The 24406-nt window shown below is 43.3% G+C and overlaps 1 protein-coding gene across 2 annotated transcripts in view; it reads left to right on the top strand.

Annotated features, from left to right (window-relative positions):
- LOC101172994 (leucine-rich repeat and fibronectin type III domain-containing protein 1-like protein) overlaps window positions 1–24406 on the top strand; it is a 275228-nt gene that overhangs the window by 109671 nt on the left and 141151 nt on the right. For both annotated transcript variants that reach the window (XM_004075203.4, XM_023961321.1), the window contains one exon: window positions 1025–1144. The gene's annotated coding sequence lies outside the window, so the exon portion shown is untranslated. The remainder of the gene's footprint in view (window positions 1–1024; window positions 1145–24406) is intronic.

The following is a 24406-nucleotide window of genomic DNA, read 5'->3' as shown; positions in this document are numbered from 1 at the left end:
TGAGTTTACCTCAATCGATTGAGAGGTGAGTTTGAGCTTCCATACAGTCGTTTGGTTTACGGTCTTTTCCTGTAAAGTCCACTACATCAGACATTGACAGAAATTTCATTATTTGGGGGGCAATTAAGATGTTTTTTAGACCCTTTAAGCCACATAAAGATTGAAAATTTGTGTGATTTGTTAAGTTTTTGTTCACAGCAATATAAGGGATATTCTTCAGGAAAAAGGACCGTATAATGTATCAGATTTGATACACACCTGTATCATAAAGAATAACTAATGTTGATTCTTTTAATCCAGCAGGAAGTCATTTAAAAAAATTAGATTACTAATTCTCGTGTTGAAAATCAGGAAAACCTTTCCCGCCAAAAGAGTTTGTGTAATATTACCGAAAGCCCTTCTACCGCCCCTAGTGGAATAATGATGAACTGCAAGGCAAAAAACATGCACCAAGTCATTTATAACTGAATTTTAAGTTAAGTTTTGATTTTATTCATGAGATAAGTGGATCAAATATGATACAAATGGATAAACTTGTGTCCAGAATGCTGAAACTTCCTTTTGTGTTTGTTGTCTAGGCTTCGTCCACACTCTGTGTTCTGTCTGCCATCAGACATGCTTGGAACTTGCACATGCGACACATTCTTCTTGTTTCCAATCTATTTTGTGGCGAGATTACTTTGACTATTTGCATTTTTGTGACACTGCCAGAATTACCAGCTGCTTTTGTGCGTTTGGTGCGTTGGGTTGAGGAACTTTAATGAAAGGAAAATAGACAGAGCAGCCTGGGGGGAGGGCGGGAGAGGCAGGCGAGGGACTAAGGAGTAATTGATAGAAGGAAAATGAGGAGAGGTGGGTGACACCAGGGACGGGAGACGGCAGGAGAGAACCATAAGGAATGCTAATGAATTAATGATGCAACGTGTTGACATTTTTCCTTCCCTGTCCCCGCATCCGTCGCTCATTCTTTTCCCCCATCGCCTCCTTCGTCTCCTCCTCATCTCCTTTCTTTGCTCCTCTGTAGGTGGGAGGGTGTCCTTGTTAGCTTGTCATCCCGTTGTAACCCTCAAGCAAGTGATGTGACCGGAATTTCAATTCGTCTTTAAAGCCCCCACCCCGCCTGCAGACTTCCTGAGAACCTCAGGTAGGTGGAATCCAGAGGAATATTTCAGGCATCGGTGCAGCAAATGCTCACGTTCAGAGGCCGGAACGGGCAGAACAGTAAAGCTGCACAGGTTTGACTCGTTCATCTGTCCGAGCATCACGTCTGTGGTCAGAGCTGATTGGTTGGTTCTATAGGAAACGTGTTCTTCATTTCCACAGCAGGTCTGTGGTTGTTTGCCCATTTCTAACTCCACAAACAGGAATTTTGGGACATTAAAAGCTGAGGACTAGTAGTCTGAGGCTTTTTGTTCTTTACTGCATTAAAACGTGTTAAAGACAAAAATGTCCCGTTAGTTGTGATAAAAGATGGCTAGATATCCATTAATTTATTTGTTTTTACAGAAACATTTTAATTAAATCAAACAATAATTCCACAATCAACCTGAAACTGCACAAAAAACTTAATTCTGAATATTAAATTAGGTTCGTTTTCACTGCAATAATAAATAATTATAATAATAATAACAATTTTCTATATGATGCCTTTCTGGGTATCCAAGATCGCCATACAGGTAAAGAACAATTTATAAAACAGAATAACAAGAGTAAAATAATTCATAAAATTATAAAGAGACGGTAAAATGATGCATTAGGAACAACAGGCAGGTCTGAGACGGTAGGTTGGGAGAAAGAAACAATCATCCATCATGTTTCTGTGTTCATAGATAACAAATACACACTCTGATTATTTAATATGTTTTATAGCTATGTAAATGACAGATCAATGTATTGTAATGAGTCTAGATCATTATCTCAGCTCTCATTAAATCCTATAAAAAAACAAAAAGTTATTTTTGTTCTGTTTACAAAAACATTTTTGTAAATGAAAGAAAATCCGAAATGTAGACAGACTAGAGACCTCCAGGCTCTCTGTCCAACTTGGTTTTTCAAATTATTTACTTGTTGTCAAACGTAATTAACTGGATCAAATGTTCATCCAATTAAAAGTAGAAAGGCCTGCGGCGTTCCAGGTTTGTCCTGATCCACTGTTTCATGCGGCGGCGGCGGGTTGGAAGCTGCTGTCTTTGGATGTCGTTCCCCTCCTGAAGTCTCCAAAATGTCTGCCAAAAGGCGGATTTTAAATTTGTGCTGACGTGCAACTTTAAACGGTTTCAAACTGTCAAACCTTTCCATCGTCTCAGAGAAGGTTTTTCTTCCGTCGACAGAACAAAAACAAATCTGCTGTCAGTTTTGATGCCCTGTAATGATGAAGAAAATATCTCTTCTCCCTCAAATGCATGACACTGCATTTCCTCTCTGCGGTTTCCTCAAACAGGAAGTTGGGTTCTTCCTTCCTTCCGTTCTTGAATTGGTTTTATTGCTCACCTCAGTGCTGATCCATTCACTTCATTGCCTTTTATGCCTCATATTAGAGACTTTTATTTTGAAGTGTGGAATAAGTGCAGCGCTTCCCTGACAGGTATTCAGCATCTGAGGCTTAAACCTGATTTGGGAACAATAAGAGTTTAAATGATGGAGCTGCTAACAGTGGTTTAGCTTCCATTTTACGTCTTTGTAGAACAGTGTAATAAAAGCCTTTTCTTCACTTTAACACCTCAATTGATCATTTAAACCTGCAGGAGCCTGAAGCGTAAAGATTCACTGGAAATAGCGGCGTTGAGCTGATGTACTGTTTCTGCACCAGGAGGCGGGGCTTCTTCGCCGAGTAAATCATTGTCACAAAACTCTGAAAGTCTCCTCACCCGATTCAAACCTCTGCTGTGTGCCACCATTATGTAGGTAGACTTCAGGTATTTGACCTTCATCTGGAGGAGAAGCCATGTGTGGTGACAGAACAGGAAGTGACTCTTCTTCCTCACTGACACCTCCTCATGGGGTGGCTTTCTTCTGCTGGACAATGAGTCCTTTTGTTGTTGTTTTTTGTCTTTTGCTTTGGTTTTTTGGTAAAATGGACGCCTCCAGATCCACGTCCAAAGTCAGAGGCATCTTATCTGACTGTCTGTTCAACCTGGACTTCAAATCTTCTCTCTTGACGTAACTTAACTTCAGAACAACGTCACCTGAACTTTCCCCGACTCTCTGCTTGTTCTCAATAGGTTTTCCTGGTCTTATCGGTGAGCTGCAGTCAAAGCTTTTCATTTGGTGATGTTCCTGACCGGCTCCTGAGCCGAGTGTCAGACCGTGTTGACGGGAAAATCCTCTTGAATGGAACCGAAATGGAACTTCTGATTATTCAAGAATAAAAGACGTCAACATCTGACAAACAGTCAAACCCAATCCAAGATGGAAGTCCGCACACAACAAAAGCAGCCCCCCTAGAAATAGATTTAAAAAAACATTCAAATTTGAAGAAAAAAAACTTTAACAAATCAAGTTTTAGTGACAAGAATTTTTTTCTTAAAAAAGAATCTTGGTATGATCCTTTTGTTTTTTTTATTTTACCAGATTTTGTTTTTGACAATCTTTTCCAATAATATCAGTGTTCTTGAAAAATAGAAAATAGGACGTGTTTTAAACAAGGGGGGAGGGGTTATTTTCTTCAGTTCTTGCAGTGCAATTCTCCGTTAGTCCATTATTTAGGATACTTTTTTTCTCTTTAGTCCTGCCTGCCCATATTTGGACGTGTTATCATACTTCTCTGTCCTTGCAACGTCTTTCCTTAACAATATTTCTTCTGGCCCAACAACCGGTGGACGTCTGCTTGGATTCTAGAGTCCTAACCAAAGGTTTGACCCCCCCCTGAGTCTTGTTAAAAGGCTCCTGGACCGGTGACCTTAAAACTGGACCTTTGGTGTCAGCACTGATAAACGTCACTCTGAACCTCCGTCTTACTGCTGATTAGCTGGCGTTCCACGTTGTGACCCGATAACCAGCAGTAAACCCTACATGAGGAACCGGAAAACAAACCCAAAGCGGATCTGTGGATCTTGAGGACCAGTTTTGGGCAGCTCTGGTGCTAATGAGCCTAAATCCTAAAGAAACAGCATGTCAGCTTTCAGATTCTGCAGGAGATTCATAATTGAAAAAAAAGTTTTCAGCTCGATAAAAAAGGCCCCGGGCCGTTTAAGTTGAAGGTGCTTGAGATTGAGATGCGTGTCATCATCCTTATCTCTGCTGCTTTATCTTCTGCCTCTCTGTCTCTAAAATTTGAAAATCTCTCTTTGAGTGACTGTGGTCTTTCATCTTGAGCTTTGATTGCTCCCATCCTCTATTTTCCATGTTTCTGTTCAGTAGATGATAATATTAATATCATTGGAAAGTTTAGGATCAAAGACCCTATGCTGAATAATAATTAAGAGATAATCGTAGCTCAGATAGATGTGATCGTCATAAAAACCCGCTTATGAAACCACAGAAAAGCAGATGCAAACCACTGTTTTTTGTTTTGCATTTCTAACAAAAGATGACGTTCTCCCAGTGAGACTGTCTGCCTTCGGCTCCAAATCAATGTGCAGGTTTCTCCTCTCAGCCTAATGAAACTTTAATGAGGATGCACTTGAAGGCTGTCCTCATAGGCACCCGTTGTCCTGCACTGGCACAGGATCCAAAAAGAGGACGATACGAGAACGGAGAGCTGTGGCGGATGTTTCACTACATTTGTTCTCCTGAAGGAAATGTATCGCCACCAAAGATGACGCCACAAAAATAGGAAAAGTAATATCTCAAATAAAAACCTGTTACTCTAACACAGATATCACTCAATAATAATCCACCTTCTTCATGTCATAAATCAATTGAAGTAGTCCTTAAAAGCAGGCAAATGGCTGTCATGCATTACAATGATGGATGGTGAGCCCATCAGGTATGAACAGACTGATTACAGCATCAAAGACCCGTTTCTTTCCCCTAAATGGGCTCATTTTGTTTTACAAAGCTTTAAAAAAGCCAATTTGTCCTTGAAGTCCCTTCACGTCTGGTCCTAAGTGGAAGCAAAGATAGTCGTAATGCCCATCTTTCAAATTGAAGTGACACCTCTAATTCGGCTGTAATAACTGGATCCGCTAAAGTCTCTCAGAGCTGCACGCTTAGAAGGCCGACCGCATCGCAGCGCCGTCCGTGAAGGTTGTCCTGTTCCGGAGATGCGTCTGTAATAAATGGATGGTGGATTTTCATTGGCATTCCTGCGTTAAAGTGGGGAGGAGACCCTGGAAATGGAGATATGAAGAGCGACGTGTGAGGCTTGGCATGATATAGACCCTTTAAAAAAAAAAAAGGTTATTTTCAACCCCACCCAAGGTAAATGTAAAAAATCTCAGGAAAAAGAAACCACTATTACCCAAATATTAGTATTACTCCAAAAATATATCCCATAATAAGTAACCCAAGTGTTTGAAGAGTATGCAGAATTCACACAATGGTCTATAACTGTTACACATAAATGAAGACGTGTTTCTCTTTTGTGAACAAAATCTTTGTGACTTTATTTGATGTTTATATTATATTTATCTTATATTCTTTAACTACAGCCGCATACGCTCCACAAATAAAACATGCGTGTTGACCAGTGATGTCAGAAACATTTATTTTGCCTCTAGTCGGTTTTTAAAGGTTCAGAATCAACTTTTTTTCTACGTCATCGTGAGGGCTAGTGGGCAGCTGAAGAGCTGCATTATGGGATTTGTAGTGAATGTTATCAGCCCTACATTTCACCGGGCCGTTAATAACAATAGTATGAAATGATCTCGCATGCCTCGTCTATGACACATGTAAGGGTGTGATGGAGTTCTGTCAGCACTTAGTGAACTATTTAGGGCGTTTGCCATTTTTTTGGGAGTGTCCAAATCTACGATTCCAAACTTCAGTGCCCTGGAATTTCCCAGAAGTCTTTGTGAACAACCAGTGCACATCAATGCTCACTCGACTGACCACAAGGCATTATGTTTGAACAGTTTTTAATTTAAAAGAAAGTCTGAACATGTATTTTTTATAATTCCCCCATGTTTTCATCATCAGAACTCAGTGTAATGGTAAATAGTCTTCATAAAATATTCATATTTGTTAGGTTTTGGGTGTGGCCATGTTTGCTGAAGTAGTGAGCATGTGTCCACACCATACAGTCTTCTGTGGAGGAGTGATGGAATCCAAACCAAACACCAGAAGCTCCTGGTGCTCATTGGTCTCTTTGGGTTTTCCCAGTGGGGGTACGTTTTAGGGTAAATGGTGTAACGGGACGCCCCGGTCCTCCTTAGCTGGTGTAAGTCGTGCAGCAGGGGTGAGGCAGACCTGTACCAAAATGTGAGTTTAATGACTTCTTTGTGTTGCCTAAAAGCAGAACCAGAACAAATATGGACCTTCTATTCTTTTTCTCTTTGTCTCTTTCCTTCATTGAAGTAAAGCTCAATTTTCTTTCTCTAAACATCCTCAAAAGAGACATAATTGTAAGTCAGTGAGTTACGCTCGCAGCAAAGTCATGGAAGAGCGAACACAGAGATCTCTCAGGCATTCATTGATCTGAGAGCCTTCCTGCCTGCTTTTCAGTGCAGATATTAAAAAAGCACAATGCTGCTATCACACCGACTGTGATGAGCTGCACACAAAGGGAAGTCTGAGGATAGTTTGTCTCATCCGAGAACAGATCGGCCCACACAAACGGGTGTTTAGGATCCATTCTGACTCCTTTCTTCTTCCGTCGCTGTCACAACATTTCTGCTGATCCGCATGAGAACAAGAGTTTCACACAGTTTGACTTAAGCTGAAAACGCTTCTCATTTAGTAAACACGCTCCTGATAATTCATCTGCCGCTAAGGAGTAACAACAGGATTGGTTTGTGACGCTGCAGTAATGAGCAGATCCGTTCAAATATTATCCAGAGCTCCTTCTGAAGTTCTGTTGCTCCGTTTCAGCTGCAGTTGTGTCATATGTCACCTAAATGAAGAAAGTCACAGGTCCAAGACGCTAATGTGAGGCTAATAGCACATTTAATTAGCATGTTTGCACAGACTGCAGTTATGAGGCTGTTTGTCAGCCGAAGCCACTTTGATGCTTGTCTGTTCCAACACACATATATGTTCCCGTGCTCCACTTCCTGCTCGTCATCTATGTTGTTCTTTAAACATGAAGGCATCAACCTTCAACGGGACTTCCTGTCCTTGAGATGCAACCAGGCTCCAGACCAAAAGAGGAACAGGTCACAGCGTGGAGCTGAGGAAGTGTTTAGCTAAAGAGTTGGAAATGTCAGTAAACATAGTGAGCATGGAGGAGACGCAGGTGCCTGTTATTACCAGAGGAGCAGGAAGGTGATCTTCATCACGAGTGTCAATACTCCTCAGGGAGCCAAGCATCTGCATGTCAGGGTTCCACTGCATGACGACGAGAAAAGAGTTTTGTGGCGACTTTCACTTTCTTCTTAGTGTAACGCCTGTTGCCTTGCAGTAATAAAAACCGTGTTATGAACTAAAATGTCACCGCAGTCATTTAATTAATGTGGAAAAAACGGACTAACCTGGGAAAATGCGACCTTTGCCACGGTTGCTCATTATGAACTCAATTAAAACGTCTTCCAGGTTCTGAAAACACCAACTGGTGACATCAAACGCCGGCGTTTGCCGTCCAAACTGATAAATGACTTACCACAGCCAATCAGTCCCATGAGCCTTTGCTCTGTGACGCCAAAGAGTGTCTTCAGGTCGGAACAAAGCAGAAGCACTAAGCTGATCGGTTGTACAGTCTTTTGGGGGGAGTGGGAGTGGTTGGAAGTCGTGTTTGTTCTTCTCAAACGCAGCTTCCTGTACCAGTTCAGTGTTTGTGTTCTGATTCTGACATCAGCTGCTCATTTGCATCAGTTTTTTTTTTTGTAGTTTCTGGGTGAGTGTTTGATTTCCTGGCAGCCATTGTTGCGCTGTGTGATCCGTGTGTGGTTCTGATTTTAGCAGCTGTAAATAGGTCAGACTCGGCTCTGTTTTCTCCTCTCGTTTGGGCGTCTCTACCAGCAGGAACAATCAATGGCATCTCTGCTGGAGGATTGAGCTCTTCTGTTTGCATCATCAACCGTCTTCATTTGTTTTTCTCTCCGCCGTCGTCATCAACCTCGTCTCTTATCTTTCATAAATCCATCTGAGACGTTGGATCACTCTGCGTGTCTTCATTTGTTCATCGACATGAGTTTCAAAACCCCAACAAAGATGAGAAAAATACCAAAAATACCCACAACGGTCTTTTTAAAACTGCCTGTGAGGTTTAACTTTGGCTCCCTGGAGACACCAGAACAACAAATCTGTGCTTTGTTAAAACGCTTAAGCTGCTCCTTCTTTTCTACAGTTTATTTAAAAGTGAAGAAATTGCCAAAACAACAGTCAAAGCACGGCGCCGAGTATCATTCAGCCTAATCTTCGTCTTTCTAATGTCCAATGATGCTGCATTCACTCCCCGTTTGGTTTAAATACCTAATCCAAATAAATCCCACATGAGTGTTTCTTCATATTAGTGGAATCACCTGAACAGTTCTCATGTTTAACAAACTGAATTCTCAAAAACATTTAAATTGTAAACGTCAAAACAACAAAAGTACACGAATCACATAAAGCCCAATATGTAACTGACATAGCATAGTATGATTTATGGTTCATGTTGTACGTTTCAGTTATGTGACCAAGCATAAATTATCATGGAAAAAACTGACGGGTTTCCTACGGTTAAATGGCGTTTTGTGATTTGTACTCACACCATGAAGTCACCCGTGGATCATAACTGTGTGTAACTTCCATCACCCTTACAAATATGTCACAATACACTAACCACACGCACGACAATGGTGCGTTCCATTTTCATTACATCCTTTAAGGTCAAGAGGACCCGGCTGCAGACAACAAGATGGCGCCCAGACATCATTAACCGGAAGTTTACGTCCCGTTCTCATCCTCCCTAACAGTTACATTATTTTCCATTTTACCCTTGAAACCTGATGTCTAAACCGACGATGCTGTTTGTCACTCCCTGACTCCTCACGCAATCAACATGAAGCAGCTGATCGGCTGAGAAGAGCGGCGCTTCATGGAAATGCCACACATTACCAAGTATTGCTTACCGGCATCTGTCTGGAGTGTGGGGCGGGTCTCCCTTGGGGGGCCCGGGGATGCCCAGAACCCCTGGGGGGCGGTGGGTGGCTTGTCTGGGGCTGGGGGTGCTCTCCTTATTCATAGAATATTTCTTTCTGCTCTAAACATAGTTTGGACTGCATGGAAGTTTGACTTAATCCAAACCTTCTTAGAAACCTAACCACGGTTTGTTGATGGTCGACGTCGTTCATTTGGGGTCATCACAGCCGCCGTGATACTACACTCATTGGCAGAAGGCCGGTTCTTCTGAGGTGCTGGTGGTTCTGTTGGGTTAATGTTTCCATATTTCAGTGTCAGCTTCATTTTTGATGTGTGTTTTTCTTGGAAAGCAGATCAGCAGCGTTCTGTGGCGAGGCGCCTTGGGCTCGCTCAAAGTCATAAATGTGTCTGGATGAGTTATGCGCAGTGTGGGAGGCTTCTGCATATGAAAGCCAAGCAAAAGTCAAAGTTTCTTTTCAGCTCCGGTGGCAGTGAGGAAAGTCCTGCTCTGCTTTCTGCAGGCATCCCGGGGTTTGGACTCCTACTTCTGTAGTAGTTCTGTATGAAGAACTACTACTACGGTCCTTGTTTTGGGTGAAAAATATGTCTTTGAGTCTTCTGTCATCAAAGCTCAAAATACGTACAGAGCATGTTCAAGGAATTGGGCTTTGGTGTCTTGTGCTCTCGTGCAAACTAGAAAGATATAAAAATGTTTGAAGAAATAAGACAGGAGAGGATAAATAATAAAAAGAAAGTACTATGAGGTAGATATAGGAAAATTTAAACATAACTAAATAAAAATGCAACAGTAGTTCTGGTGTGACATTTTCTGTGGTTGTTCCGTGTTCTTGAGTGGTCTGGAGTCAGGAGATCATTAGAGTGATGGCTTGGGGGAAGAAGCTGTCCTTGTGGCGAGTGGTTTTTGGTGTGCATAGTCCTAAAGCGCCGCCCTGCCCGGAGGAGGCTGAAAAGGCAGTGACCAGGATGCGAGGGGTCTTTTATGATCCTGCCAGCCCGCTACCTGGCTCTGGATCGGCAAAGGTCCTGAATGGAGGGAAGGCTGGAACCACTAATCCTCTCAGCAGATCAGACGATTCTCTTTAGTCTGTTCCTGTCGTGTCTGACCGTGATGGATGTGGTCAGGACAGACTGGATTATTGCCATGTATATCACGGTCAGCAGCTCCTGAGGCAGGTTGAACTTCTTGAGTTGTGGCAGGAAGTACAACCTCTGCTTTAGGACTGAGTCAATGTGAGCGGTCCACTTAAGGTCCTGTGAGATGGTGGACCCCAGGACCATTCACTCGCAACCCATCTTGGTTGTGTGTTCGCCGCTCTTTTTCGGAGGACCAAAGGTTCAAACCAACAGAAACCATGAGAAACAAGTTCGTGTCTTGTAACCGACTGAGGGTCGGCGTAGAATCAGCACCAGCAGCCAGTTGGAGGGGTAAATACGCAGTCAAACGAACCCATGCTCTGTGGCATTTTCCCATCACACCGTGCAGGAAAGGGAAGGAGCCGGTCCAAAGCCTGCAGCTTCTTCACAGATGCTCCACAAAAACATCTCCTGCTTCTTCTGCGTAGAGTGTGAGCGGATCCCAGCAGTGGTGGGTTCATGTTCTTAGGTTTTACTGAAAACGCCTCGTCTTTCCTGAGCTTCCTAAAGAAAAAAGAGGAGAGTCTCCAAGATTTGTCATCAGATATTCTTCGCGATGAACTGACTAAATGTCATGCTTCATTTTTAGCTGTAAAAACAAGCATTTATTGCATTTTATTGAACTCTTGTTAAAACCCTAAAAGCCAATGATTTCTTTTTCCGTGTTCAGCAAACGGAGGCGTTTTGTGTTGAAGAGATTTATTGTTACAATAGTGGTTTTTCATCTTTTGTTGTCTAATTTTCCTTGTTATGGGCCTCAGGCTGGAAATGGGGGGGGGGGGGGGGGGGCAATCAGAGTAAACGACCAAAGACAAACAGAACATGGAGCCAGCAGGTCACAGTGAAGCAGCTTAAACCCCCAAACAGCACAGAGGAATCAATACTTACAAGCCTAAACAATAAATCCAACTTGTTCTCCGCGGTCAGAGAACTCATGTGCCGGATGAGAACGGGTTTGTGGGCGTGTGTTGGTTCAGACCGTGACCTCCCACCCCACCTCTGGATGGGTTTTGTAACAAGTTCAGAGTCATTCTTAACAGAAACGGGGCGTCCTGATTCTAATGTTCCCATTGAAATGAATTAAAGTTGACTTTTGGATCATTTAGTAAAGGACACTTTGGAAACACGTGTTTCACTTCTTTTGAAGTCATTGTGTTGAGTTTGTTGAACAGAATCAACTGAATATTGACTTTAAATCCCCACACCACACGATGAAAACTGAACATATGATTGTGATAAAGTCCAGAACGTTCGTCACTTTTCCAGAATACCTGGTCTGTGTCGTTCGTCTAAAGTCGGAGGGAAAAAAATCTCTCAAACACAAACTGACTTTCAGTCTGTTTCTGTTTCACTCAATTAATAAAGTGTGTCACTAAATAGCCTCTCTGCCATTAGTGGCCTCCAAATTGCTTCTGAGATGAACGGCTAAGAGCAACACTTTGAAATTACTTTTGAAATTAACTTTCAAAGTTAGCGCCTCCAAATTGACTGTAGAATTATCAATTAACTGCAGCCGACCTAAATAGCTCTGAAATGAAGACTGTAAAGGAGCAGGTGGAAATTATGGGCAGCCATAAAAGACCCTTTAGTGCTGCACCTTTCATTGAGTTTGTTAAGTCAAAAACAAACTAGTGGAGGATTTTTACTCCACCGTGTGTGCAGTTAGGCTGCAAGGAGCAAACCAGGAGTCCTGGTACCAAACCAACACCCCTAACCAGTTAACTTGAGACAGAGACTCTTTAAACCTGACCAGACTGGACACATTTGGACCCTTGTCCGGGACCAGGAACCGCTTTCGGACCCATCCTTCGAGGTGGTCTCGGTTCGTTTCCAATCGGACTGAGATTCCTCAGTCCAATTACAATCCGTCCTCAGAGCGGGAAAAACTGGACCGAAACCGTACCCGGGCATTATGTGATGCAAACAGATTAGGAATGAAGGAACCGCTGAACTGGACTTTTTCCCGTCAGAATACACCCTTAATATTTCAATGGAACTGTAAAATGGAGCAAAAGCACCAACCTGATAATAATTCTTGTTTCAATGCAGGAGCGAGAAACTATTTTATGCACCACATAAAAAGAATCAATGAAGCTTTGGGCCCGTGCACCTGCACAGGTGCTGCAGGTGTCTGGGTTCGTGGAGATCGTAGACACGAGCAGCTGCATCTTCAGGCTGTCTTTCAGTTTCTTTGAGGCTTGTGCCTCAAGTGGAGGGTACCATTGTCTTCTTTGTGTCAGTCTGAGGATATATATTGTTTTGTGACGTTTATCAGCTCACAGCCCTACTAGAAACTGTTTTTTTTCTTCTTCTCCAGATGTTTGAAATATCTGCTGGAAAAAGCAAACCCCAACAAACGAGGCGCCGTCCCCATTGGTTTCCTCCACTCAGTCACAGCGGCTCATTACTTCATCATTTCTCATTTTATTCTTGAATCCCTGTAGACTCCAAAGATTTTAGTTACTCCTCTGGATTCTAAGTACCTCCATACCGAGTATGTGCAGGTCTTCCTCGGTTTCTGTATCTGAAGTTTTGAGTATTTAGTGACCAGCTGGGATTTGCTGAAACTCCTCTGGATTGGTTTTGATGATCTACCAGGTGGTTCTTATCCTTCTCCTAATCAGAGACGCCACCTTATTAGTCCAACATTGTCTTTGACCGTCAGTTGTCTGTCTAACATTTTTTACTTTTACTATTTGCTGTGATCATTTATGTTAAATGTTTTGACCTCCGTCTTTTCAGTACAATACCAATTTCTTCAGTTTTTACAGTAATTCCACAATAATGCTGAAGCTGTACACAAAAGTCCTTCTAATTTTTGTCCTTTTTTTACAACAAAAATCTCGAAAAATTAAATTAGTTCTTATATATTTAAAGAAAAGCGGAAATGTGTAGCGACAAAATAAAAATGAATAAATCCAATCAGCCAATTTGATTGGCAAATATCTTTTATCACATTCTTTTTTGTTTTTATCTTTTACTTGTACTTATATGTTTTACATGTTTTAAATATCTGTGTTCATATGGGAATCTTGGAACAGACGTTATTTATTTGGGTTTATCTCAAAGGTTGCTGCACAATAAAAGGGACTGATTATCTGATCCGTTGAGACAATCTCTCCCTTAGCAACCTTTTGTGTTCCTCATTGTAAAATGTTTCCAGAAAAAGTGTTTACCCTTAAGATTGTCAGTGAGATGAAACCGAACAAGTTTGAAGTGTTGAAAGGCAGACGGATGTAAAAGACACAGTGAGCTTCCTGTGACGGGTTCAGCTTTGCTCTTTCAAAATTCAAATTAGTCACAGAAGGAGCCCTTCAGGGCGAGACACAATCTGTATGCGATAAGACACCCGATATGAGCTCCAGTCTATTCTTAGTCACTTAATTCACTCTCAAACGCATCTTGAGGAGAAGACACGAGCCTCTGAACCTGGAGATCCACTGCCACATTCACCGTTACATGGCAGGAGAAGTGCCGCCGTCTGAGGACGAACGCTCCACCTCAGCAGATGTGTGATCACCCAGATGAGCTGGAAACAACCGTGCAGCTCTGCAGGTCTCCTGCAGGTCTCCTGCAGGTCTTCTGAAGGTCTTCTGTAGGTCTTTTGCAGGTCTTCAGCATGTCTTCTGCAGGTATTTTGCAGGTCTTTTGCAGGTCTTCTCCAGGTCCTCTGCAGGTCTTCTGTAGGTCTTCTGCAGGTCTTTTGCAGGTCTTCTGCAGGTGTTCTGCAGGTCTTCTCCAGGTCTTTTGCGGGTCTTCTGGGGGTCTTTTGCGGGTCTTCTGCAGGTCCTCTGCAGGTCTTCTGCAGGTCTTCTGCAGGTCCTCTGCAGGTCTTCTGCAGGTCTTCTGCAGGTCTTCTGCAGGTCTTCTGCAGGTCTTTTGCAGGTCTTCTGCAGGTCTTTTGCAGGTCTTCTGCAGGTCTTCTGTAGGTCTTCTGCAGGTCTTTTGCAGGTCTTCTGCAGGTGTTCTGCAGGTCTTCTCCAGGTCTTTTGCGGGTCTTCTGGGGGTCTTTTGCGGGTCTTCTGCAGGTCTTCTGCAGGTCCTCTGTAGGTCTTCTGCAGGTCCTCTGCAGGTCTTCTGCAGGTCTTCTGCAGGTCTTCTGCAGGTCTTTTGCAGGTCTTCTGTAGGTCTTTTGCAGGTCTTCTGCAGGTCTTCTGCAGGTTTTCTGCAGGTCTTTTGCGGGTCTTCTGTAGGTGTTTTGCGGGTCTTCAGCATGTCTTCTGCAGGTCTTCTGCAGGTCTTCTGCAGGTCTTCTGCAGGTCTTCTGCAGGTCTTTTGCGGGTCTTCTGGGGGTCTTTTGCGGGTCTTCTGCAGGTCTTCTGCAGGTCCTCTGCAGGTCTTCTGCAGGTCTTCTCCAGGTCTTTTGCGGGTCTTCTGGGGGTCTTTTGCGGGTCTTCTGTAGGTCTTTTGCGGGTCTTCTGCAGGTCCTCTGCAGGTCTTCTGTAGGTCTTCTGCAGGTCTTTTGCAGGTCTTCTGCAGGTTTTCTGCAGGTCTTTTGCAGGTCTTTTGCGGGTCTTCTGTAGGTCTTTTGCGGGTCTTCTGCAGGTCTTCTGCAGGTCCTCTGCAGGTCCTCTGCAGGTCTTCTGCAGGTCTTCTGCACGTCTTTTGCGGGTCTTCTGCAGGTCTTCTGCAGGTGTTCTGCAGGTCTTCTGTAGGTCTTTTGCAGGCCTTTTGCACGTCTTCTGTAGGTCTTCTGCAGGTCTTCTGCAGGTCCTCTGCAGGTCTTCTGCAGGTGTTCTGCAGGTCTTCTGTAGGTCTTTTGCAGGCCTTTTGCACGTCTTCTGTAGGTCTTCTGCAGGTCTTCTGCACGTCTTTTGCAGGTCTTCTGCAGGTCTTCTGCAGGTCTCAGTCACCTGTTTCACAGTACAAGATGTTGTTGGAGCCAAAGACTGAGGGAAATGTGGAGGACTGCTGATTCTAAATAAAAAAATAAAATCTAACAGGGAAGCTTCAGGCACAGACACATCATTTCTCAGCAAAATGGCCTTTGCTAATTTTTAATGAACCATGAAATATGGCCTCTTTAATGACTGCAAATGCATGTTTTTCCCATTTTACATTCTGCCTTGTGATTGCACCCCCCCCCCACACACACACACACACACACACACAGCCTTTGGCTGAAGGAGAAAGGTGGATGTGCTTTCCTGTCCTGGTTGGGAAGGTGTGGATAAAAAGCCTGCAGGGAAACCAGCTCCAGCCCTTTTCTACTCCACCTTTCATTTCAGGGCTGCAACGATTCATTGTTTAAATCAATAAGGCTGAAAACAAATTTACCATGGATTCATCCGTTTATACCAAACATCAGAGTAGAATTCAAACGTGTTTGTTTTCTCTTGCTCAACACATTTACCTACAGATGTTTTATCACGGGAAAGGGTTGAAAAACAGTTTTCCCTGGACAAACATTTTAAAAAGTCAACCTGAGGTAAAATGTGTTGACTCAGAAATCAAAATGGAATTTTAGACTTTTGAAGGGAAGTTTAGGCTGCATGGTGGCGTAGTGGTTGGTGCTCTTAACCCACACACAGCTAGAAGGTCATGGTTCAATTCCACTTGTGACAGTTCCCACTGCCAGAAAACATGCTTTATCGGTTAGCTGGTGTGTAGTTAAGTGATCTGTCCAGAGTGTAACTGCATTTATCCAAGAGAAGCTGGGATAGGCTCCAGCAGCCCTTTGACCCCATAGAGCTTTCATTTGGCACAGTGAATTGAAAATGGATGGATGGAACTGAATTCAAACCATTCAGGATTTTAGGAACGATACTACATTAGTGTGTGACTCTGGTAAACAGGTACTTCCTTTATTTAAGCTGTATTTATCAGGGATTGCAGGTCAAAGTCACTTTGATAAGTGCAAAACTCACTCTGGTGTTAGCACATGGATGCCAAAACATTAGCACTAAATCATTCTATGAAGTTTTCACCGTGACGAATGTTCCTTTGAGTAAACTCTGGGAATTCTGTCTTTCACCTGCTGCCTCCTCTGTTCCTGATGCTGGATCCATGGCAGCCTTTGATGCTGACGGTCATTCAGTTTCTATGACGCATACATTTTCAGAGACAAACACAAACAAGAACTCAAAACTCAGGAGCTGCTGCTCTGAGCCTGCATTTCATGAATTAAGTCCACTTCAGTTGAAAAATCTAAACTAGAGAACGTCTCTGTTGATTTATTCCAAGTAAAGTGGTTTATTAAGATCAGAAACACACAAACACTTTTATATACTGGTAACAAATCGAAACTAAACAACCTGAAGATTTTTGAATGACAGAAATAATTAATATGTCATTTTGTAGTTTGTTAAAGCCTTTCTGGGCTTTTTGTGGTCTATCAGTGAAAATGCGTCAGCTCCTTTTCAAACAAAGTCCTGTTGAGTTTGGTCCTGGGTTACAGACGGGTGGACTTCTTCTCCTGCAGCTTCATCAGGAATGTTTTGGGTTTTAGCAGACTGCTGAACTCCCTGGCTGTGCCCGGTCCCGTGGACCGAAGGCTTTTAGGGTCCACTACACCGCTGGAACATTGTGTGTGTTTGCGTGAATGTCCCGCTGCTCGTGTGCATTCTGTGGTAGCATTTCATCAGGGGCTCACTGACTGTCCTGGAAATGATTGAAAGTCTGTTTGGACTCAGAAGCGACGAAGACATGTGATGTTTCCAGGAGAGCCTCCATCTGCTCTGAGCGTGAGCTCATGGATCATGTATGCAGTTTATTTTTAACGCCCGTGTGCGTGTGTGTCATTTGTGGACGGGCCAAATCCGTGGCGTCAACAGAGAGGAAGAATAAAGCACATCCCAGATCAGTGATGAAGGCTTTGTGACTCAAAGCTCACAGCAGAAAGAACAACGAGAGTAGAAGTGGTGAAAAGGCTCTAATACGGCAGATAAGGTGAGGACCACCAATCCATGAGTGCCGGACAGATTAATAAAGCCCACATATTCATAAAGTCTATTGTGTCTATCTGAATCTGTTTAGATTTGTCTGGTCTCAGCAGAATAGAGGGATGTACTCTGCATGGTGGCCAGGGAGCCCCTCCAGTAGATGAAAACAGATTTCATTGTTCACCTAAATCTGAGGGTTAGTGATGGTAGAGCCCCATCATGCACCTGTACACATGCCCCAATTCATTACCTGTAAACTCAAGCTCAACACAAAACTGCTCAATTAAAAGTTGAGTCACAACAGCGGTCCTATGTAATACACTACTCAGTACTCTGAACATGTATAGTTTTTAGGTTTGAATAGTACCATCAAGCCACCACTGTCCTCTTTCTGCTGCGGAAACTTGTCAAAGGGGGAACTTCACTGACGTAATAACTCTGATTCAGCTTTATTTTAAAGCCTTTTAACTGCTAACATTTACGACGCTCCCATCTCACCCGTCAACAGCCGCGGTTAAAATATCTTGATCGGATCAAAGATTAGATTAGAATTCAACCGTGTACATGGGCCCAAAAAAAACCTTTTCCGATTATAACAAACGTCTACATGGGCCACACTTTTGGTTGGAATAAAACATGCGAACTTCTCTTTAAAATACCGGAAGAGGAAATGAGTCCCGCTGTAAACAAGCAGAGCGGCTACATGCATAGATATGTGGCAGCTCCGTAATATACAAGATGATCTTCTAAACATGCTTTTATTATTGTTATAGTTATTAGGAAGTGCCTGTTCGCTCATTATTTTATTTTTAATCCGTGTGGTCAGTGCTTTTTTGGTGCGGAGCGTAGGTAGCTGGAAGAACGGTTAGGTGAAGGCTAACATCCGCTAACAACTTAGCTTTGTTTGATGAACATAAATCCATTCAGGAAATGCTGCAATCTGCATCTTGGCTGCACGTAAATATGTGGGAATAACATCAGCCTTTATTTTGTCGGGACACGACTGGAAACACAAATCCACGTGATTGTTTGAACAGTTTCTAAGGACTGAGCGGCGTTTCGGCGTTGAAAAGCTCACACACCGCCCCAAAGCCGCTGTGTGAGCTGGAAGTCTGAGCTCTGCTCGGAAACACTGTTCCTCCTGCGTCCGGCAGCCGCTAACCCAGAACAGCGGGACGGATTGCAGTCCGAAGTCTCAGTCCCACATATAACAAAACAACGTAACCCCCCTCCCCTCAAACACAAAGTTATTAATCTGGCTGCTCTGCTCAGAGACACAGTTCGCTCGGTCCACCGGCACCCGAGCCCGGACCGCACAGGGTCCAGACACCCCAGGGCACGAACCGCTCCTCTCCGGCACCCCCCTTACGAGGGGTGTAAGAGAAGGGAGAGGCGAGGAGCCAGCGGGGCGTGGGCGGGGCGTGGGCTGGGCGGCACTTCACACCAGGCGGATCAACAATCGGCATAACCCACCTATCTCCATGGGAAAGGAATTTTGATCCGAACGAGTTTGATCGAGGCAGAGTATTCCGAACGGCGTGTTTACATGACGCATTTTTCTTCCGATCAGGCGTTCTTTCCGATTACTTTTGTCCAGGTAAACGCAGCTATTGTTAGCATTCTGTACCCGAGTGTGTTTGACTCCATGTGGCTCGTGTGATGGCTTTAGGGTTCCAGCACCATTCAGTCTGCTGTTTCAGGGTCAGACGCCTCGTGTCAAATAGTTAAAAGCCTCCATGTAAAACACAAGATGGAGCTTAATAGAAATAATTCAATGTCTAAATTGTTTAAATGTGTTCAGTAGTTATTCTTCTTCATGGGTGGATGATTCAAAGTACAGTGTACTGCCACCTACAGGATGGAATGTCCAAAACTGGAGAATTCTGACCAGAGGAGAAGTAGGAGAACTTTTCTGGTCTGGCATGGATCGGTTATGACAGCAGCAGGATTAAATAATCCAGTAGAGGAGTAAATGTATTTTCCATCTCTAGTCAACAGAGGGCAGGACCTCCAGAAGAGACATGTCTGTCATTTGGATTCAGTCAGGAAAAGTGCAAAGATTTGTACGGTTAAACCATAAAAGAGGATCTTTACTGGAAAGTTTGATCGTCTTCCACTGTGACCCCCCCCACTACTGAGTATGGACGGCACCTGGGCTAAAACTGACAGTTCTGTAATGAAGTTAGCAGATTCACAGGTAGAATTTTAGACTTTTGGATGCCTGTCATGTGACAGGGCTGTTCAGGTTTGACTACCTGTGTTCCACCAACACTATTAATGTTTCTACACCACAAACCGAGATGCAGCCACTGGAACAAAAGGCTCCGGATCAACGTTCAAAGGAAAACAAAAACCTGAGACTCTGGGTTTCCAAAGCAATGTTGGAGGATAAAGGTTCTCCTCTACGAAACGCCGCTGTAGCTGCTGCAGAGAAGTCTTATTGGAGCATAAAGGAAGAGCTCCATGGGTATGTAAAGTGATACCCATCATGAATATTTAAAAGGCATGAATACCAAAGATATTAGTCCGAGCCACTCGTTCAGAAAATCAATACAGTTGCAGAGAAGTGCTGAGAGTCGCCTCGCTCCATACATTTTTAATGTTTAGCCCCAAAGCCGGCGCTGTCCGCAGAACAAACACACATTAGTGCAGTTAGCAGCAATTTTCTTTTTCTCTCTTCTCTCATTAATGTGTTGTTTTAGGAAAACTGAGAGTCGCAGCAAAGCGGACGGTCGTGATTTATCGCTCCTCTTCCTCTTAAAGCAACGGCGTTAAGGAGGAGCAGGAGGTGATCAAAGGATGAAAAATGAGGGCGGTTGTGTGACATTTCAGTGTTAAATTAGTTATTGACTAACCCGGGGACGGTTTGAGTTTTTCACCACAGTCTGTAAGATAATTAAGTGGACAAACAGCTGCGGTGTAAATATGCTCCTCTAACAGAAGAGGATCAATAATCTCCATCATTAGGACCACTGTATTTGTTCTGCACATTGTGGTGGGGAGGCAGATGGCTGTGGCATCAGCCGAGCTGTCAAGATGAATATGAAGTTTTTCATCTGAATAAGCAGTTTGATTGACAGGCCTGAGTTAGGATGACCCCAGAGAGGTCAAAAGGAGCTTAAAATGTTGGCACAACATACTTGTTTGCAGATGATTTCCCGAAATAAAAAGTGTTTTGGCTTTGGGAGCTATAATAAATTACAGATAAAAGTCTGAAATAAAGTTTTGCTGTGACTGTAGCTGCAGTTGATTTGGCAGAGTCACATGATCAGGCAGAGAATTTGATGTGGTGCCTCTGTTCACCTGCAGATTTTTATTGGTTGGTTTGCGTACGGAGTGGGTGGGCGGGTCCTGCTACATTTTGTTCACCGCTTCATTCGTCACGTGTACCTGGAAGGACTTTGAAATGTTGTTTTTTGTTCACGAATCAACAGTAGGACTCTGTGGGCCAAGAGGTATTGATTTATTTGTGTGTTTACAAATCAAATCAAATCAAAGTTTATCTATTTGTTTAGTGCATTTACAACGCAAGTGCTTTACATTAAAACATAATCAAACATGAAATACAAACATGTCTACTAATACAAATGATAGATCTGCCTCAGCGTCTCCAGGTCAACCAAATGCATTTGGTGGCGTCCAGCTTTAAAGTTAAGCCAATGTACAGACTGGATCCAAGGTTCAGTGGTGCCGTTGGAGCTTGACGGCCACCTTTAGCAGTACTTCCATCCCTCTGGGACTCCGTTTGTCAACTTGCTGTCCCGCACGAGTTCAAGGAGGGAAAAAATAAAAATAAAATTAGATGATCTTTTAATTGCTGTCTTGATGGAAAAAAATACATATATATGTATTGCAAAGTTCAGGAGGTGAACCATCAGATTCTCCTCTATGTTTGCTGATTGCATCATCGACACATCGCGGGCCAAAGCTGGGTCCCTGAATCGTAGACGCAAATGATCTTCGTTGCCAAAGTTCCGATTTTTGAACTGTAGACGCGCCAGGAACAGCCAAAAGGCCTTTCTGCCCGGATCTTCAAAGTGGCTACAGACACCACTGACGCATCAACGCTGTAGTAGAACACTTTGCCCCCGTATGAACCTGACATGTGTTTGAAATCCATCAGACCTCCGATGCATCCACAACAAAGATTTGTTGTCTAAAAGAGAAAAACTTCGGCATAAATAAATAAACTTTCCATAACTTTGAATGTTTCATCCTGTTGTTCAGTGAAGACCATACGTTAATCCTCTGTGTAACAGCTCAGATGTGTAGCACAGAGATGTGTTGACGTCCAGGAAAACGCCGTCAGAGTGACCTAAATGTTCATTTTCCAGAAGCAGCAACTGCTGCTGGTGTGAGGGTGACACGGGCGCGCTGCTCCGCTCTGCCACGCAGATGGAAGCGGCGGGATAAACAAATGAGAAAATGAGGTATGAGGAAGGGGTAATTTTGCGTCTTATCTAGGCCTGCAAGGAAAACAGCGACTGACTCATTCCACAGAGCTGCGCCTCCTTTCAGCTGCCATGTACACAGATGCTGATCTGAGGAGGGAAGCTAATAATGTTCCACTTTTCCATCTGCAGTCTACGGATATTCCATAATTTATGCTCAGTTTCCATTTTTCTTGATTAGTTTAATTATTGTAGAACGTCACGTCCAGAACCTTTCCTTTTTTTCACAAACTTTGCAGAAGCAGTAAAACTATCAACCTTTTATTCTAACTATATGGAATATGAATGATATTCTTAACACAGCGTTATAGGGAGCCCCAGGGGCATCTTTCCGCTCCTGCAGCCACGATCCAGCCGGGATCTCCTGATATTGTCCACCTCTTTCCTAAAATCATCCATACAGGACCATATTAGGAAAGCTCTGCAGAGAAAACAGAACTTCTGTCATCGGACGGCTGTCTAATAGAAGTGTCCCCACAGAAAAAGACTCCAACAATGACGATAATCACAGGAAAGAAAAGGCTGATGTTGTTACTTCATGAAAAACCAATGGCTTTGCCATCAGTAAAGGTTCACATTGAATAAACAAAGCAGAGGTATAAATGATTAAACAACGGGCTTCATGGAAAGGTCATCCATGCCAGATTCTGCAAACATAAGCAGTAAATGAGCGTTTCCAGTTTCCCTCCGAAACAGAAAGAGGGAGGTGTGAAAGAGTCTAAAGTCCTTCATAGCTCTGAGCAGGGGTGTCACCATTTCAACCCGCCGCCTCTCAGTAACAGTTAAGGCCACAAAGAGCTCTTTTGGTGTCATCATCCGAGCAGCAGCAGCAGCCATGCCCCGCCCTTTCTGCCCTTCGCCTCCCAGCCGCTGATCTTCCTTTGCTTGGGTTGTTGCTCCTCTTCTGTTTTGTCCGATTCTTGTTTGCTTTGCTTCTTCTTCTCTCTTGTTTCTTCAACTTTAACATCAGAGATGAACACCAGGGGTTACTCATTCAGGCTGATATGCAAATGCGTCTGGGAGGTTTGTACCTCTTTGTGTCTCCTCAGACCTTTCTCCCTGAGTCACGTCAAACATGGATATTCTGGCCCACCGTTTGGACTGAAGTTTGCGACGAGCGCCAAAACTAAAGCCTGAAATTGGAGGATATGGAGTGTCTGCGGGAGGAAAATGCTCAAACCTGTATTGAGAAGGGAAAGAAGAGGATAAATACTGGACAGATTGTTGTTAACTGGGGTGTTACATCCAACCTGGAATTTAAATAAAATGTGTCTTTACTGATCATCCTGCCATGTTCTTTGTAGGAACTGCTGGAACTCAGGAGGGGAAGTTGGATGTTTCATCTGGAACAGCAATCTTCAAACTCTTCAAACAAAATCTTCAATCTTCTTTCGTGCATGTGTTGGTTTTCCACTGGCACACTGGTTTCCTCCCACTGTTGCACGTTTCTCTGTGGCCCTGCAATGAACTTGTGAGCTGTCCAGGTGAAACCCCCCCCTGGGTGAGAGCTGGGATAGGCTCCAGCAGCCCCCCCCCCCATGAATCAGCACTGGACTGTGCAGGTATAGAAGCTGAATGAACGGGTTGTTGCAAGTGAACTCTGGTGTAAAGACTCGCGATTCGTTCCTGCACCATCAGTTAAATCCATGCGATCAAGCAATCTGTTGTGGTTCTAAAACAGCCAAACGTGTGACCCAGCTTTGTATCCGTTGATCCAGTTACCGGAGTCCATTCATCAGAACGTTACCGTGTGGCAGAACAACAGCGTTTGTGCCTCATGGTGAGTAAATGCGATGGTATATACCAAATGGAGGTTTTTTTTACCGTACGCCAGGGAAAGTGTTGGTGCTGCATGCAGATGCTGTGGACTCTGATCAATACTCCTTTGTAATGCTATATAAAAAACAAATTAAATCCGTCACCACTAAATGACTTGCAGTTATGTTCAATACCTCCAACCTGCAGTTTGGAGAACGCATTTCCTCATGAGGTTAATGGCAAACACAGGCTTAAGTGCATTGATTTTCCTTCAAAGTTGACATTTAAATAAACCTAGTTTCTAGAAACAAAATCTTTCCCTGACATTTTTAAAATCCATTTTATCTTCTGTGTGTTAATTAAGAACACGGGGATTTCACTGCATGTGACGCCGTTTTACTCTTTATGAACAAATGACGGATGAGACCTGAGATTGGCCTCAACTGTTAGAAAAAAAAAGGTTTTTTAAATGTTTTTTCCTTTGGTCGCTCTGCCAGACAAAACTAAATTATTGAATTATATGTAATGAGATAGTTATTTGTTTAATAAATGACTTGAGACTTTTTTTTAACAAATAGGTGTAACATTTGTATTTTTTTCTGATTAGAGGAAACCTAAAACTTTCTCTTCCCCTTCAAAAAGGTTTGTGTTTGCATTTGCGTCTCTGAGGCTGGGTAGCAGTTTAATGCAGACTGATAACACCAGCAGCAAAATAATCTGAAATGTCAACTGTAACTCAATAGGGAGCAGAGCTGATGGCATATCTGCTTTCCCAGACCTCAATAGCAGACTTTCTTTGCTGTGGGCAAGAGTTTGATGCCTACAAAGTTTTATACTATAAGTTTATTGTTAAATATTTAACATAAAATGAAAGCAGAACCAATTTAGCCTTTGGTGAGCCGGGTGAGAACGATCAGATTCTCCCGCATGTTGGTTTTAGACTCCACCCACTGATGATGTCATGAACACGACTCATGAACAAGTCGTGATTGGTTGACGCAT

The sequence above is a fragment of the Oryzias latipes genome, chromosome 13 (assembly GCF_002234675.1).
Source record: "Oryzias latipes chromosome 13, ASM223467v1".
Taxonomy (NCBI): domain Eukaryota; kingdom Metazoa; phylum Chordata; class Actinopteri; order Beloniformes; family Adrianichthyidae; genus Oryzias; species Oryzias latipes.
The sequence above is the reverse complement of the archived record's forward strand: the minus strand, read 5'-3'. Positions and strand labels throughout refer to the sequence as shown.